Source organism: Macaca nemestrina, chromosome 7 (genome assembly GCF_043159975.1).
Source record: "Macaca nemestrina isolate mMacNem1 chromosome 7, mMacNem.hap1, whole genome shotgun sequence".
In the NCBI taxonomy this organism is placed as follows: Eukaryota; Metazoa; Chordata; class Mammalia; order Primates; family Cercopithecidae; genus Macaca; species Macaca nemestrina.
The window spans coordinates 10,024,047-10,043,598 of NC_092131.1; positions in this window are offsets into that span (position 1 = coordinate 10,024,047).

The window sequence follows — 19,552 nt, forward strand, 5'->3', positions numbered from 1 at the left end:
GAATAAGAACTCCTTTAGTATAAGTGCATCCTATGAAATATTTGGGATATTCTTATACTAAAAATAACTTATTGAGTATCTAAAATTCAGATATAACTGGGTGTCTGTATTTTATCTGGCAACCTTAAGCTAGCACAAAGCTTGGCACAATAATCACTGCTGAAGGAAGAAAGAAAAGCAGCATTATCACATACATGCATCAGATTCTGGGCTAAGTGCTTAGCTTACGGATATGGAAAGGGGGCAGGGAAGTGCTGGGTAGAGGAAGGCAGGTCCCTCGGTAGGGCTCCATCCTCGGACCTATCATCATGGACCTAGGTGAGGACAGGCACTCCTGCCTTTGCGCCCAAATGTTGCATTTTCCAAGACCACCCTGGGCTGCCACACCCCCATCATGTGTCTATAAAAACCCCAAGAACCAGCCGGGCACAGTGACACATGCCTGTAATCCCAACACTTTGGGAGGCTGAGGTGGGTGGATCACCTGAGGTCAGGAGTTTGAGACCAGCCTGGCCAACATGGTGAAACCTCGTCTCTACTAAAAATACAAAAATTAGCTGGGCATGATGGCATATGACTGCAATCCTAGCTAGTTGGGAGGCTGAGGCAGGAGAATCACTTAAACTCGGGAGGCAGAGGCTGCAGTGAGCTGAGATTGTGCCTTTGCACTCCAGCCTGGGTGACAGAGCGAGACTCCATCTCAAAAATAAAACAAAACGGAGACCCTAGCAGACAGAGACACAAACTGGATGGACGCCATGAGGAACACATCAACGGAAGAACACACAAGCAGTTGGACATCAAGAGGAAGTCGAGAGGAGCACACCAACAGCCCCAGGAGGCCAGCAGGCCATCAATGGGTGGAACAACGTGGAGTTTGGCTGGGGTGGTCAGAGCGCCCAGGCTGGTGAGCGGCTCAACTCCAGGGGAAAACCATCTCCTTTCTGGCTCCCCCATCTGCTGAGAGCTACTTCCCCTCAGTAAAACCTCCCACTCATTCTCCAAGCCCATGTGTGATCTGATTCTTCCGGTGCACCAAGGCAAGAACCCAGGATACAGAAAGTCCTCTGTCTTTCTGACAAGGTAGAGGGTCTAGTTGAGCTGGACAACACAAGCCGCCTGTAGACGGCAAAACTAAAAAAGTGCATGGTAGCACACACCCACTGGGGTTTCAGAAGCGGTAAACATCCAGCCCTAAACGCTGTCACGGTCAGAGCCCCACAACCTGCCCATCTGCGTGCTCCCCTAGAGGTTTGAGCAGCGGAGCACTGAAGAAGCAAGTCACTTCCGCATTGCACACCCAGCAAGGGAAACAAGGGGACCTTTTTTGTTTAATGCGTTCTTCGATTTAGTTCTGAAAATGACCCTCTGAGGCTACCATAACTGTACCTAATTTACAGATCCAGCCGCTTAATGTTAGAGACACATTGTTCAAGGACACCCAATCATTGTCTGATTCATTTCTGTGGGACTTCCACAAGTTCGAGAAGGGAAGTATCTACTCCTGAAAAGAATCCCCACTGACGCTGACACACACGTTGGCTTTGGCCTTGGTGGAACACATCTGAGACTCACTCACCTGTGCGGCCCTCTTTGCTTGTGGTGCCCCTTCCTGCTCCCCCAATATAGGAGAGGAGCCCTCTAAGCCTGCACTGCTTGCTCTCAGCCCTTCCCAGGGATCCTTCAAAACATGAAACCTGGGAGAGCAGGTGAGACCCCAGATCCAAGATCAGCCACTGGCATTAAAAATTTGTTCCAGGCAGAAACTGGGGCTGCCCGGGACACCCTCCACCGCTTCGTCCAGGATGCTGGTAGCCAGTTACATGGAGTTGGAGGACTGGCCTGATTCTGACCCTCAGCAGAGCTTCCTCTTTCTCTGGATTGACAGAAGAGGCCAGGAAATAGTGAGACCCCTGCACATACTCACCAGGAGGGTTTGGGGGGCAGTTGAAGCTGGATTCATCAGGGCATCGTGATTTACTACTTGAGTGATGTTCAACAAGTTATTTTATTTGCTTCAGAGACTCAGGCTTGCCTCTGTTAAATGGGGGTGGTATCTTTTGAGTTTATGTAAGAAATTACTGAAAAGATAACTGTAAATTACCTGGCACAAAATAGGTCTTTAGCACGTGTTAGCAAACCAACACCGCGTTTAAGTTTGAAAGATGAAATGTTCATTTATCCATCTTAAAAAGGAAAAAGGAGGAGAGAAGGGGAGAAGAGTGAAGGAGGGAGGAGAGGGAAGTAGAAGGAGAAAAGAAAGGGCATAGACAGAGGAAAGAAAACAGAAACGCCAGGCTGTTTTAGTTTCTAGGATGCCTACTTTTGTACCATCTGCATTGTTCTCCAAGTCCTGATGCCTTTCCCTGGTCTCTTTCTGATTATTTCCAGATAGGAGCAGAGCAGACCCAGAGTCTAGTTCTGGGGGTGGCCAACCCAGTCTTCACAGGACTCCTCTCTGCTTCTCTGTGCCCCATTGGGAAGGAAATCCCAGCTTTCAACTTCCCAAGGTCAGAGTAATTGAAATTCTCTGTCTGTATCCCAATTTTCCAGCTGAGGACTCTTACAGTTGTCGAGACATAAAGAACCAAAATGGGTACTTTTCAAAATGACCATGAGTGTATAATTAGTCGATTAAAATTGTCAAGATGTTACTTTTGGTTAGTTAAATGATGTATCAAAATCATTCTGTTGTTTAAGAGTAGGCTCTCTGTGTGTGTGCACTCAAACACACTAAAAAATGGATCCAGCAAGGATGGGTGACTGACGTAGCAACTTGGTCATAAAGGAGCATCTTTACTAGAGACCCCACTGGCAGAACAGTGACCCTGGGCATAGCCTGGAATGATAGAAGGTGGGCAAAGCTGCCCATAGGACCCTGAGGACCCCTGACCCTCTCCTAATCTATCTGAGGTTCCCACCTCCTGCAGGAAACCCATTCTTCCCACCTCCTGCAGGAAACCCATTTTGCATGGGTCTGAACTGTGCACCAGCGTCTTCCTTCTTTCCTAAATTCAGACAATTAGATACAAGTCCCTCCATTTATTTAGTCGGGAAACTGGGTGCTTGATTTAGCCTGGATTTGCCCATCCAGGAGTTACAAATCATACTGATTGCCACATGGATTTGTTCTGAAAATTAATAGGCTCCAGCAAGAAAGAAACTATCACCTTAGTGAGGGCATGTACTATGGGACATACAGGTCATGCCCCTTCCTTGCTTCCTTCTCAGCCCTTTTTTTGTGAAATGATGTTGAGAGAATAGAAGAAGCTACGTCTGGGATCTTGGGACATTTACTGCAAAGCACACAGAATTCAGCACCCTTAATATTGTCACCACACACCATAGGACAGGGGAATAGAAATGACAAAGGAGGCTTGGTGGCCAACTGGACCCGAGTTTTAGTTTTATCTCTGCCTTAATAGATGTGAGACATGGGGTAGGTTGCTCTCTGAGCCTCAGTTTTCTCTTTTGTAAAATTGAACTAATAATGCAAATGTGAAAGACGGTTGTGAGGCTTAGGTGCTAAAAGGGATTCACTTTTGGAACCTGAAGAAGGAACCAACCCACTGACAACTTGATTTAGCCCCCAAAGTCTCATTTAGGAATTCTGACCTCTAGGTCGAAATTATTAAGAGAATATATTTGTGTTATTTTAAGCCACAAAAGTTGTGGTTAAGTTGTTAACAGCAGACATAGGAAACCAATGCCCTTCAGAAAACTACAGAAGGCCTCCTTCCCACTGTGGATTTCCATCATGCTTACTTGGTGACTGGTGATTTTGTTGAGAGCACCCAAGTGCCCATAAACATCTTCTTAGGACCATGGTTCCCACTCAATGCCATCTGGGCAGCGGGGAGGTTGACCTTGATACATTGTATCACCTAGGTCAGAGTTAACTGCAATGATCTCTTGTCATCTGTCATGTGAATAAAAGTGAGTTACAGCCCTGTCAGCATCGGGATGGTCACAGAATGGCTCAGAGATGCACAGAGAGGACGGGAGACACCCACACCGCCTACAGCTTGTCTCTGCTCATGGAGGGAGCTCAAGGTAAGTGACTGGGCGTGAAATTGTAGGGCTTTCATCCTAATCTGGTACCATAAAGTTATTCCTGCAAAACAACCACTGATGGGTCTATGCTGGGCATCCATTGAGATGTTGGACCTCCTCATAGCCCACTAGCATTTCTGTTTTTCTAAGGAAGAAAGCAAGTGTCAGAGAAGTCTTGGTGACTTACCTAAAGGCATATAGGTGAAATTTGTATCAAAGCCCTCTGATAATAATCCACCCCTTTCTGTACAGGTGACATTATATTGTCTCTAGATGCAGACTCCCAGGGTTAGAATTCCTTTTCAGCTTCTGGACAAGGCACTTCTGTTATTCAAGCCTCAGTAGTGTCTCCTCTAAAACAGAGGATGGCCAGAGTGAGCCCCAAATTGACTAGTCCATGTCACATCCAAGGATGGCATGGAGTTTGTATTAAGTGCCAGATAAACATTAGCTTTTACTAGAAAGTTACTTATTTAGGGATATATATATATATATATATATATATATATATATATATATATATATTCCATGTCACTCCAAAAATTGGTTTTAGAAAATTTTTGGAAATTGTTACCCATGATAAATTGTTTTGAAGATCCTGCAAGAATTCATGTTAGTTCTTCTTTCTCATCAGAATCCACACTGTCTTTCAATCAAATCAAGCTTTATACTTGAATTGTTCCAGTCTAGAAATCGTCTTTTCCCTGTCCTGTTCCACCGCACCTGGCTCATGCCTCTGTTTAACACTCCTATCCACCCTTCTACACTTCACTGGGATTTAGGTCCATCTTTCTGTTTGGCTGCAAACTCCTTTAGATGACCAAATGGATCTTGTTCAGATTTCTGTGTTTATTTGGGCATTGTATCATTCAACACATGTATCATTCAGGGTTCAGAAAAGAAAACAGAAACCACACTAGGTGTTTCAAACAGACAGGATTCCATATGAGAAACTGACAAACTAAAAGAGCTAATAGGAAATCAATACTACCCAGAGATAATAACCAAATAATTCGCACAACAAGCAGTCACTACTGGGAGATCAGAGAACAAGAGAGAAGTGAGGATACCAGAGCTGAGACTCAAAAGAGTGCAGACCCCTGCAAAGAAGGTCTCATCATTGTGGGTCTAAGAAGCTGTGAGAAGTGTGGTTCTGGGAATGGAGAAAGAAGGTAGAGATAGAGTCAATTGCTGCTGCTGCTGGAGCAACACTGAGAAGGAACAAGAGATACCAAGAATAAGGTTCTTTTTCCTCCTCCTACCTTCCTGTCTCCCTCCTGTGACTTCCGTTGGTGCAACTCAACAGGAAGCCGAGGATACAGCCGCCTGGGAAATGGATTTCACAGAGGGCAACACCAGCATCAGATAATAGAGTAGAGAAGTGTTTCCTTGGGGCAGGGAGCCAGTAAGTACATAACCACCATAGTAAGATTTGACTGAACTTCTGCTCTGGGCTGAGTTCTCTGCTCAACGCCATGTTTATTGCCACAGGTCCTTTACCCGATATTTTCACAGATTTTATTTTTTAAAGAAGGCAGTGTATCTTCCTTTCCATATTGAAAACCTGGTAGTATGTAGGGGTAGCACAGTATACTAAATGGTCAGTTTGGGCCTCCATTATACCTCGATTCTGATTGCATCTCTGCTCCTTATTAGTTGGCCAACCAAATCTAGTAATGAGACTTCTCTGAGCTGCTGTCTCCTCTTGTAGAAATGAAGCATCATATTCCCTCCATCACAAGTTCTCTGTGAGAAATAAATGAGCTAACCTATTGGGCTTGATAAATGGCAGTGTTTTACATATTTTTAGCTCAACAGACTAGAGAGCCAGGCCCCCAAAATGATTTTTAAATGACATTCAAGTTCCATTTGGAATGAGTGATCTGGCTGGAAACATCTAGCAGGTGGTAAAAAAAATAAAAAAAAAAAATAAGACTTAAGCATCTGCTGGTACCCTGTGTGGGCTTGTGGACTATCAAGGAGCCCAGGGCATCAAAGTAAAACATAACACTCTCCACTTTGAGAACAATTGCCAATAGCATGTTTCTCCCCTGAAAGGAGAGCACCAAAAGAAATATACGAAAGCATGGTTTCCAAGCTGGCTGAGTTAGACTCGCTTTACTGGCCACACAGAGCTAAGGACTCTGAGGCAGAAACATTTACTCTGATAATCCAGAAAGCACAAGACTGCAATGAAACCTACTGCCTTCTGAGACTACCCCAGACTCTAAACTGCCATATTTCAGATTTCCCATGTTGCCCCCAGACAGGGATACTGCTTTTGGTTCCCAAGATTGCTGAAGATAAAATGTCATACAACAGCAATAGATCATTCCTTTTGAATAAAAGAGAATGCAAAGAGACAACCAGATTTTATTGTTTTGTTTGTTTTGTTTTGTTTTGTTTTAAGATGGAGTCTTGCTCTGTCACCAGGCTGGAGTCCAGTGGTGCAATCTCAGCTCACTGCAACCTCCACCTCCCAGGTTCAAGTGATTCTCCTGCCTCAGCCTCCCAAGTAGCTGGGACTATAGGCACGTGAAACCAAGCCTGGCTAAATTTTTGTGTTTTTAGTAAAGACGAGGTTTCACCATGTTAGCCAGGATGGTCTCAATCTTCTGACCTCTCAATCCACCCTCCTTGGTCTCCCAAAGTGCTGGGATTACAGGTGTGAGCCACTGCTCCCAGCTGACAAGCAGGTATTTTTACAGTCTACACAGTCACCTGAAATCTATAATAACCATGTCATTTATGCCCCTGCATAACATTTTAAGTTACCTGCAGCAGGTAAATGAAAATAAGGAAATTAAAATAAAACAAACAGGCATATGGAACAGTGCTAACCATAGTGCCAGCAACCTTACAGATATTACTTTATTTAGTTCTTACAACAACCCTGTGAGGTCAATACTACCATCCCCATTTTCCAGAAGAGAAAACAGAAGTTAGAGAGAGATGAAATTTTCTCCCTAAGATTCCATCATCTCTTTCAGTACCCGGATTCCAGCTGAGAATTGCAAGACAGATAACATTTTGTTCTAGTCTTGTCCTATACAGAAAGCAACATGTGACCCCATAGAAATCCCTAACTTATTGGACTCTCAGTTATCTCTTTTGGGGGGTGATGACCTCTAAGGGCACTGCCACATCAACAAGCCGTCAAATCTGTGCTGATCATTGAAAATACAGGAGAACCGAAAACTGCAGAAAAGTAAATGGCATGAACACTGCTAGTGTAACCAACATGCAAATCTTGCAAGCAGAAACATGTTTTATTTTTTTTTCCTGCCCCAAGTTGTAGAAACCCTTGCATATGGTTGTCTTTACTGTAATGTGCATGAATAAAATATATTCTTGTGAACTGATGTAGCCAACAGACTTTTGAGATCAAACAGTTTTCTACTCCAGGTAAAATGTGGGAATGACAGATAATGTTGTCAATATGCTATATGTTTGTTAGGTTGAACAAACACGGCCATAGCCATTATTTTCATCATATATATGCGTGTGCATTTGTGTATGTGTATGGGAGGTGTCTTTAAAGAATAAGATTTAAGGAAAAAAATCAATAAATGCAAAATTTTCCATAAAACCTTCAGTGAGAAATATCCCTCCCTCCTCCTCATGTATATTAAAGTAAGCAGAGTTTGCTGACTTGCATAATGCAATACACAGTGATTACTGGGAGGTATCGGAGGTGATTAAATAACCACAGAATTTGAGAGACCTGGAAATAAATATCCTTATTCAAAAGCCCAGGAAGAGTCAGTAACATGCCATGAAGGGGGGTCTTTGAGTATTGGAGACTCCATCTCATTCCTTCCTTGCAGCAGAGATTTGTGGGTTGTTAACAATGGGTTACACATTGTATGTGAATAACGTATGAAATACAAAATGTATGTATGTATAATGAGGTAGCATTAGTGGAGTCAGTGTGAACATTGGAGTCAGATAGATGTAGTATTTGAATTTGGTCTTGGCTTTAGGTAAAGAACCCAACTCTTATAAGCCTAAATATTCTTATCTATGTAATGGGGGTAAGCATTGCCAGCAGAATGAATACTCTTTAAATAAGTTAGTGTGAGAATAGCAACTGTGTGTCCTTTATTGAGTGCCTATACTAGAAAATTTTCTAAATTCATCAGTTACTTTAATTCTCACAACAACTCTCTGTTAGCAATTTTTCCATTTTGCAGAGACTGAAACTGAAACTCAGAAAGTGAAGCTTCTGGATGTTGTCAAGTTTAAGGTGAAATTTTTTGTAAGATGCATCCTTACCTTATGTACCACAAAGAGAAAAATGTATACTGACAATTCTAATTGTAAGATGTCATCAATTGTAAGATGCATTTCATTTCGGAGGTTAAAATATTTCTTAAAATATCACCTTAGGGCCAATAAACTATGGTAAATTGCCTAACATCACACATCTGATAACTGGTAGAACTTGGGTGCAAATACAGGCTTTTAGAACAAAAAGCTGGGAGCTTGTTCCCAAGCCAGCACAGTACCTAGCATAGAATGGAAGTCCCGTAAATATATACTAAGCATCAGAGTATGTGTCCTATATGTATATACTTTGTGTTGCATATTATAGTAAATGATGTCCCAAACTACACACCACATATATGTGTGTGTATGTATAATTTGCTTTCCAGATCAATTTCCGTTTTGAGACTTCTCTAAAATAATCCTGAAGCAAGAAATAATTATTTACATACTTATGGCAAAACAAACTCTGGGAATCATTTTGTTAATGAAAGGTAGAGATAAAAGCGAATTAAGTTGTGGTAGTTGTTGTTCCCGGAAAGATTATTTTCAGCACCAAGGCTGTGAAATGTACCAGTCCTAGCATCCTGGAGGTGAGCAAGCCTGATCAATGTCACCCATATGAAGGGACTCCATTGCCTAGATTGTTATGGGCTAATATTTCTACTCTTTAAAACGCATACAGGAATAACTTCAAGCAAAATAAAAACATCAGTTTGCAACGGCCAAATTCTCTGAGGTTTATAAAATGTTGGGACTGATTTGCCAAGTTATAGTAAAACTAAGGCAGACCATGAAAGGCACTCAAGTTGACATAAAACATGAGCAGTTTAACTAGTAGGAGAAAGACTAACAAATTAAGTTGACCAGATCATTTATATTTGGAACAAAGAGCATTTTTAAAATATCTGTTTTTGCAAAAACCCACTATGTGTGTGCTGGTAATGGGGAAAGTGCCGGCCTTGCCCTCAAATATTCTCAGAGCCCCTGTGCCAAGCAGGAGCCCCATAGATGCTGTGCTCATTCCCTAGTTGTTAAATCTGTGCCCACTTTAATCGTCGTCACTGATACTCACTTTACCTACATTGTAGAGAGCTTTAGGGATTACCAAACACTCCCACACTGGGTCATCTTGGGGCATCCTGGAAACTTCTAGGTGGATGGCACTTGATCTTCCTATGATAGACGGAAAAAAGGTACCTGAGAGAGGTCAGTGGCTCCTCCAAACACTCAGAAACACTGGGGAAGCAGTTAATTATTTTTCAGCCAAATTTCAGAAAATCAAGATGAGGAAAATGTCCATTTTGGTGCTTTCAAAATTACCAAAGTTATCAATAACTATACTAATTGGACCCCAGAAGCACACAGAGATGAGAATGAAGGCTGCACAGTTTGCAAACTGCATTCACGTGCATGGGTTTATTTTATCTTTCATACCACACTCAGAGGTCAGTAGAACAGGGATGCTTCTCCCCCTTCTCATTTGAGCATACTAGGAACTGAGGCCCAGCAGGGCAATCAACATATCAGGGGGCTCACGGCCAGGAGACCAACTCTCCTTTGCAGGCCAGGTGTCTTTCCCCACCTCCCCCTACACATACTCCCACTCTCAGATGCGATAACGTGTTACCACAGCTTCAGTAATCCTCAAATCCAGCTTTGTTTGATAGAGATGAGAATAAGGATTCAGGAGATTTGACCAGTTATCTTTCACTTTAGTACCACTTGAGCTAAGAGGGAGACTTTGGGGATGACAGAGAAAAATGATCTCAAGTGGAATTTAACCGGAGCCCAAGAGCTGAGAACTCCTTAGGAGAGGAGGGGACTGGAAGGAATGTTTGTCGGAAGCCGCTCTACATCAGGACCCTTTATAAATGCCTCATGCCGCATCACCAGGAAGCAGCTCTGGTTACAGGAGCTTAAATGCCTGACCCAAAGTCATCAGCCATGCGGGGCTGAGCCACTGCTGTCAAGTTGAAGTGCTGGCCATTTACCACTGTTGATTTCATGTTCCCAGGCTGTTCCCCAGGAGCCACCTGTCTCTGGCTGCACTGCTGGGATCCTGGGGAGGCTGAAGGCTCTGGCTTTCTCCCCTACACTCTAATGGAGCCTCCAAGGAAGGATCTGATGGGATCTGTGCCCCAGGCCACCTGGATTTACGCCCCAGCGTCCCTGAAGACACCCTTGAAATGTTTCTGCGTCCCTGGCCTCTCACTAAATCTTAGGTAGGAGTTTAAGGGAAAGGGGGACTTCTGGATGTGCTTGGCAGAGACCGTTGGCAAAACCAGCCTAAGCCAGTGAAGGCACTTCAGCCTCTGCCTCCCCATCACTAGAAAGCTTTATTTTAAAAATTGCATGTTAAGTCTGTAAAGTCTGTAAAAATGGCATATATATATCTCTCTCTGTCTCAATCTTTCTCTCTCTCTTCTAAAAGTGATGCTCAACAAATAAAACAGGGGCATAAATAAAAAGTAGAGGGAAAGAAACTGGTTGCACCACGCAGTCATACTCAGAACACAACAGGAACTGCAACAGCAGCAAACATCCCCTTTCTACCCCACTCCAGGAAACCAGGAGCCCCATGAAAGACCACTTGGACTGCCCAGCTCCTGGTGCCCCAAAATTCTATCCTCACAAGCCCAAGTAGACATATTCTCTGGAAGAAAAGACGAGGCAGGTCCGATCTGCCAGTGGTCAGCTGTATTCTTCCCCTGTCCTTTCTTTCCCTCTTTTTCTTTGCCTTTCTCTCTCTCTCATTCTCTATTTCTGAAAACTCCCTGTTAAGTGGAGACCTGATTTCAGGGGCACAGCAAACATCAGGGAACCTTTTCCAGAGGTCCCATTCAGTAAGCCTGGGCAGAATTTCGACACAGCTCACGGGTCCCATTCATTCCTCCGTGATAACAGAATGCCAATTCAGATGCTGCCTGAAATCGGCAGGACATGGCTACACCACCCAGTCTGGAGCCCAGACCACAAACACCCAGTTGAAATCATTTTGATTCAGTTACAGAAGTGGTCACTGTCTGAAGGTCTCTTTCCTAATGAGTAAAAAAAGAAAAAATTCTTTCTTTTTGTGATATGGCCCTGTTTGGCTTTTGTCCCTCAAATACAGAGAGAGATGTTTGTCTTGCTGTCAGCACAGAGAAATAAAATTAAGATAGGCCTGTCAGTGTGGTCAATTCTCTTTTTTTTTTTTCCTAGTCTAAAAGTTGTGCTCAACAAAATGTGGCACAGAAATAAGAAATGGAAAATAACTAGATCTCACAACTCAATCATCCCACATTTTACTCTGTGGTTACATTCGTCCATAAGTCACTTGTTTACAATTCATGAATAAGTTTATTTGTTTAAGCTACAAGGTTTCATCGTGAATTCATTTTTTTTATTCTTGATGTTAAAGGCAATGCGTGCTTGATGCAGAAATTGGTGAAAACAAAAGAAAATATAATGAAGAAAACTCCCAAATCATTGCCATTCTTACCACGTAGATAACCTTTGCGAAGTGATGTCCTCATATTCATTCTTTCCTTTATAAAATTCTTGAGTATAAATTAATTTGCACCAATGAACTAACTCATCGAAAGCATGAGTTTTGGAGGAAGACGAGAATGTGAATCTCACTTCTGTAGTTGTGTGTCCAGCAGTGACAAACTCCCCTGTTTGAGCCTCTGTGTTTTCATGCATCAAAGGGGGATGTGATCACCTGCTTCCCAGATTTGGTTGAGAACTAAATGAAATGAATTCATGAAAGACTATATTCAATGAGAGCTATTATTGTTGTTGTTATTTTTTTTATTTCTATAATGTTACCTATAATGCCACTGGGATTATAAATATATATTGTTATGTACAATTTTCCATGTATGATTATGTTGAAAGAATTTCCACATGTGACAAAAGCATCTTTGTAATTAAAAAGTCTTTGAAAAAATAATGTTAAATTCCGCATACTCTTCCATGAACTGGCTACACTAACAATATATTCAGCTGCTTCTATGTTCAGCTAAGTGGTTGTTGATCTTTGCCACCCTTAAGTAAAAATGTGATAGGCTTGTGTACACCCTTTGCCCCTCCTCTCAGATATTCACATGGTCTCTAGACCACATTGATTCGTAGAGGAGAGGTGGGATCTTTATATGTCAGACAGTATGGAGAATTTCAAGTTAGGAATATGTATTGCTGTTTCACCTTCATGAACATGTTCCACTCCTGCAACAGTGAGCGAGGGATTGCTTTCTCTGTAGAGCCCCCATCCGTAGTTGTCCCCCTCAACCTGGAGATTGTATTTGCTTTGAATCCAGAAAGTGGTCTCTCTGGGGCTTCTGGAGTGACTGATTTTACCCAGTCACAGCCAATCTCTTTGTTTAGCTTAACTGGCCACATTAATCAAAATAGCAGCTCTGGTTCCATAGGCAGTCCTCCTCTGAAAGGCTCTTCCTCTCTTGCATCCATAACCATCAATGGGTCCACAATGGTAAGTTAATGCAAAAGTTAACGTTGCCTAAAAATACAGTCTGCCAAGAACAGCACATCTCTGAAGGGCTCAACCATAAGCCTGCAAATGCACTATTTGCAATTGTTCTGTTAATTTTTCTTTGAATTCTCAGCCCCTTGACAATGGAAAAACATAGTAGAACTAACACTATGTGTTCACCAGACCATTCCATTTTCTGCCCTGGGCATGCAGGAAGGCCATGATTCTCAACCTTCTTTCTGATTACATCAGGGCTGTGTATTGAGAGTCTCACCATTTGGAATGTGAACAGAAGTGACCTTGCCTCTTACGGTCTGAGGAAGTTAGGAGCAAGCATCCAGTCTTCACCTCTCTGTCTCTTTCTCTCCTACATACAAAACCAAAGGATTGAGATTTGGTGACTCGTCGGTTGCAGCGGATGGAGTGACTTGCCCCACCGTAAACGGAATGAGAAAAAGGAGACACAAAGTGATGAATGGGGCACGAATTCCATCAGCATCTTATAGAGAAAATATTTGTGCTTTTCAGTTTTTTTTATTTTTAATTTTTGTGGGTACATTGTAAGTATGTATAGTTGTGAATATTTGTTTTTAAAACAGGAGTTTCTGGCTGACCCTAAAATTCAGCCAAAGACAGTTTCTCAAAAAAACTCAAAGTAGAATTACCATATAATTCAGCAATTCTATTTCTGGGTATATACACAGAATAATCAAAATCAGGATCTGGAAGAGGTGTCTGTATAACCATGTCCATAGCAGCATTATTCACAACTAAAACATGGAAACCACGCAAGTGTCCATTGATAAATGAATGGATAAGCAAAATGTGATACATGCATATAATAGAATTCTACTTAGCCTTTAAAAGGAAGGAAATTTTGACACGTGCTGCAACGTGGGTAAAACTCAAGGACATTATGCTAAGTTAAATAAGCCAGAAAAGGCAAATACTGTATGACACCACTTACGTGTGGTACTTAGAGAGGTCAAATTCATAGAGCTACAAAGTAGGATGGTGGTTACCGGTGTCTGGGGAGAGAGAGAAATGAGGAGGTACTGTTAATGGGGACACCGTTTCAGTTTTATAAGACAAAAAGACTTCTGTGGATGGATGGTGGTGATGGTCGCACAACAGCATGAATGTATTTAATACCCCTGATCTGCATGCTTATGAATGATTAAAATGCAGGGCATGCTGGCTCATGCCTGTAACTCGAGCACTTTAGGAGGCTGAGTTGGTTGGATCACCTGAGGTCAGGTGTTCAAGACCAGCCTGGCCAACCTGGCAAAACCCTGTCTCTACTAAAAATACAAAAATTAGCCATGGTGGCACGTGCCTGTAGTCCCAGCTTCTTGAGAGGCTGAGGCGCTGAGGCAGGAGAATCGCTTAGAACCCGGGAGGTGGAGGTTGCAGTGAGCTGAGATCGCACCACTGCACTCCAGCCTGGGCAATAACGTGAGACTCTGTCTCACACACACACACACACAAAATCAAAAAACAAACAAAAAAAAGATTAAGATGATAAAAGTTATGTTATGTGCACTTTAACACAATTTTAAAAATGGGAAAGAAAACAGCCAAAGAGACACACGGGTTCGTTTTCCCACACCGTCCCACCCACCCTTACTTACTCAGGGTGAGGATATGAGGGTCTCCTGGTCTCGTCTCACCCACACAATGTCCTCTGTGAAAAAAGACCTCTGCTGTATTGAGGGACTATTCTGAGAAGGCACATGGATTGCATCTGCCATTTTTCTTGTGGGTCCAGTGAGAGTCATCAAGGAGGAGTGATAGTCCTCAGCCCTGGGCTTTCTACTACTGAGATTCAAGCCTTCCACTGACTCCTAATTTAAAGCTCAAAAAAGTGAGTGGGGGAAACACCGCTATGTCACCCACTTTATTCACCTAGACTTGGCCAGAGGGCTAGGTAAGGACAGACTGAAATGCAATGAGTATATTGAGGAACTCCCCACCCCTCCTCTCCTTCACAAAAGCAGGGTGCGAGTTCTTCTGTGGCCTCAGTGCAGGAGCTAAAGAGAAGGATCCCGCTCACACCGCACACAGTGAGATGTGGCCATGGGCTGCCCCTGCTGCTTTTCTCCCCAGGTCCAGCGTGTTTCTTGGAAATGCAGCAGGAGTGGGAGCCTCGGTAGGGGCTCACAGAACAATGGCCACATTCACAGCACATGGTCTTGGCAGCTGTGCATGGTCTGTGATTTGAACCGTCCCTCAGTGGACCAGAGCAGCTCCTGGCATGTTGTCTGTCCCGGAGATGATTAGGCATTAGTGAAGTGGAATGTAAAAGCCAGTGGTTCTCAGACCTGAGTGTGTGTCATAATCATCTGGAGGGTTTACTGAAACACGGGTAACTGGACCCCACTTCAGAGTTTCTGATTCACTAGGTCTGGAAGAGGTCCAAGAATTTTCTTCTCTAACAAGTTCCCAGGTACTGTTGGTCCTGCTGGCTCTGGGACCTTACTTTCAGAACCATGGATGTGGGGGACCTGACCATAAGAAGCAGTATGTCTATAAATGGCTGTGGGATTTGGCCAGGTAACTTCTTCCTGTCTAGTTTAATATTTCTTTAGTATTACATATGATTACGAATTTGCATGGATCAGATCAGTTCTGTTGTTGTCTTTTTTTTTTCTTTCCAGCTGTATCTGCCAGAGTCATGCACAACTGCAGGAGGTGGCTTCGGGATCAATGAGCAAACGAGGGAGGCTCTGGCTTCAACTCTGCTCTAGTGGAAGCATCACCTCCTCTATTTCATACATTGAAATAATGTAAGAATTGATGTGAAGGAAAAGTCCACCCATATATAAACAAATGAACAAAACCAAAACACTTTGGAAATTATTGGTGCAAATAATAACTGAGGGAATTTTTGCTTCAAAGGTGCATGATTCATCCTTCAACAGGACGAATATCTTTCTTACCACCTTCAAAAAGAAGTTTAAGGGCCGAGGAGCTGCAATCTGTGAGGTGGTCCTTGTGATGTGGTTCTGAAGGTCATGGAGCAGACAGGTGAGGGATTGGGTGCCTCTGGACACAGCCAGCTTTATGGGCACATGACTTGGGCTGGCCGGCCCACAGGGTCCTATGCTCAGAAGGGTCTGCATTTGGGCACTTGGTTTAATGCTCTCTTGTCATTGTCTTGAAAGTCACAGCAATTTGATCTTTGAACTTGTGTTTTACAAGTAAAATCTGATGGGACACTGGAGCGTGTCCATGAGCAGAGGAGGTAAGTGCAATATGTGCATCCACCTTTCCTCGCTGCCCATTAATGCAGCATGTTCACAATGCCCCAGATGCCCCATGAACATGCAATTTTGAGGGACCCACCGGCATGGGAGTTCAGAGAGGCTCAAAGTGAGTCCAGGGTAAGTGTGTTCCACCCAGAGGTCACATTTTCTTTCCAAACCAGGACTTGCATCAAATGCAGAAAGAAGGCAATGGCATTCTAACAGGCACCAGGACAAGGGACTCCATCACACCTTCCTTACCTGTGTTGCTTCCCTGAATTGGCCAATCATGCCCACTGAAAATGGTGCTTAGGAGGAAAGGGGAGGGCAGGGCCCAGATTTCCTGTTTCTTTCAGTTCCCCTCACTCCCTGTGAGAGGAAGGTAAAGAGTATGGATGAAACATGCACGTATCAAGAAGTGAAAGGAAAACAGGTGAGCTTGTTTCATGCAACATTTCCAGTGTCCTGGTAAGAACTAAATGCATGGACACATAGGAACTGCAACAAATAAATTGTGGAATTTGGGTAATTTCATGTAACAGTTAATTGCTACTATGGTCAAATTTAAAATTGTCATGGCACAACATAAAGATAAACAGTAAAATTCATGCTAATAATTTAAAGCTTATTTTTTAGTTAGAAAAACATGAAAAATACAAATAAAAAACACTACAAAAAAGAGAGAATCCACTAAAGAAAATGAAAACGGCTTGTGCTTTAGTACCTTTAATATACTTTTTTCCTGCTTTTTGAGTAAGAGGTTCACAGTTTTATTTTGCACCAGGAACTAAATTATACAGTTGGTTCTGCCACTGGGTTTACAAAGTTAGCTACACACCCTCAAGAGCTGCAGAGATAAGAAATCTTTGCTATTCATCCCTCAAACACCCTGTCAAGAAGTCAATTCCTCATCATGACTTCAGGCTTCTCCAGTTCTTGAGATCAGCCTTGGAGAATGTAGAATTGGAACCGGCTTTTCACTGGGATTATCAAGTCATCATTCCTACCAATGAGTAGGTACCAGAACTGTAGTAGCATGAATTCCAAGGAGGGTCATCATATACAGTTGTGCAGGTTATTCCCTGCACAACTCCAAGCACAGCATGCACGTTCTTATCCCTGGAATTATGCACTCACACAGCTGTACATACTGGCCTTGGGAGTTGGTTTTCCTGAATGGATCCCTAGGACTGGCCTGCCCACCAAATCCCTTCCCTCCTTCATGCCATCTTATCTGAATTTAGGAGACTGGGTCTCAGTTTCTGAGCACAACACGCTGGTTCTATGCTAGGACTATATTCCATCCTTTTCCCCTAGGTTGATCGGACAGCTCCAAAACAGCAGAGTTTCTACTATGAATGAACTACTTAGAACCAGCATCTAAGGTCAGCAGAGACTAGAACGCCCTCTTCATCCAGCAGCCTCCATAACCTGGGTCTGTCACCACCCCCCATACCTCCCACATCAGTACATAACCTGGGAAGTGGATCTCATCTCCATGAGACTTGACACCTCTACTTTCTGAATAGGCCCTGTCCCTTAGCCTCTCCACGGCAGCTTAGTCATCGTCACCCACAGGAGCTCTTAGCTCCCAGAATCTTTACTAAAGGCCCGCATCCTGAACACAGCCTACTACACTAGGCTACGTTTGAGCACTCAGAACAAATAACCCTCCATCGCCCGTAAACATCCGTGGTTCCCTTTGTTCCAATCCCATCCTTGTGGTATTCTGACCTCTTGGCTCTCTCATCCAACTGGTTACCCTCCCCTTGACTCCTTTGGTTTTTACTTTTTGTGAGCTCTCTTCCAACTATATGAACTCAGATCCCTCTGTGAGAGTGAGTTGCACATCTGATTCACCTGTGGGGTTGTTAAAGGTCCATGTGCCTGGCTCTCATCCTAGAATATTCTAACTCAGAGTGCCCCCCAGGGAAACAATGTAAGGTAGCAATTAAGGCATTGACTCTGGCATCACAAGTTTGAGTCTATCTTGTCTCTGCCACTGATAATCTATGTGATCTTTGGGGATGCCTTCACCCTTTCTCTGACTCTGTTTCTTTGTCTCTAAAATGGGAATGAGAGTGTTAGTACATACCTTTCAGGATGGGCAGAAAAATTGAATAAGCTAATGCATGCAGAGGATTCGAATACTGCCTGGCACATGGCATGTGTTCAATAACAAGTTAACTGTGTCGCTATTATTGTTATCTAAAAAAATGACAGATTTTACTTTGTCCTGCATGTTTGGTTCTCAGTGCCTGGTTTTGCTTAGCTAAAATCCCTTTACCTTGGTCTTGGCCAAGCAAGACCAGTCCTAACCCTGACTCATGGGTTTGAGCATCTAGGTCAGATCTAGCCACTCATCACCACCCTGGGCACCCATGGCTTTAGTTTTCTGTTGCCTCCTCTCCTACCAGTGCCAGGCAAACCTTTGCTCATGATTCAAAACTCAACTGGAATGCTTGGTCTTTTCCTAAGTCTTCCTCAATGTTCTGCTGTATTCATGTGCTCCTAGAATTTTTTATTCAGCACATTTTATCCTAATTACTGGTTACTTGTCTAGTTCTTGCTTAGGCACAAAACCTACAATTTAATTTTCCTCTAACATGGGACCTTAACATGATGCATATAATAGGTGCTCAATAAATGATGTTTCTTCCAATAAATATCTATTTCATCCCTTGGCGTCTGATTTCAAACTTACAGAGAAAATTCTGATTTGGCTTCGTTCACTGGGGACATGATGCTAACCCCTTTTTACCGCAATCCCCATTTGTTCTGCTGCCCCTGGTTTTCATGTGAAATGAAAAGTGAGTGTAAAATGTGGCATGGAATGAAAGCCAAGCCAAAATTTGAGCCCCATGGATGAACTTCAAACAGGGACTTTAAACATGCAAAATAAGAACCAGCTTCTCCAGGACAGAGTAGAAGCAGCTAGGCACTTGGTGACTCTCTCAGATGTCCTGGAAATACACTTTGATTTCATATATTTTGAATTAAATTGATTGAAATTCAAAGCTTAAGCCAGCATACCACATTTCCTTTGGTCAGAAGTGAAGTGTGAAAATAATGTTTTGAATACTCGGTTGGATGCACAGCCCCGGGTTTCAAGTGTGACAGACTGTGGAGGTTTTGGGTTACTGGAAATTTCAACATTCCATTGGCCCAATCTTCCAAAGGAATTGGAGAAATTGAAAACAAGGAATTGTAGGGTACAGAAGTATCAGTAGAGCATCGATGAGGATTCCCTTAAGCTCTGCAAATTCTGGTAGAGTCAGAGTCATTCCCATTGTGGTTGCCACGGAATGTTGGTAAAGTTGCCCATGAAACAGACAGCACAGTCTTTGTAACTCTTATGCCATAAGACTTCCAGTCAGCAGAGACTAGACTGCACTCTTCTCTCACCACCGATAGAAATAAAATTAGGAATCCACGCAGCTTTATATTAACAACGTTCTTACAGTCAGATGTGACTGATAAAACGGATTCCCCCTAGAGCAAGAAAATGTAT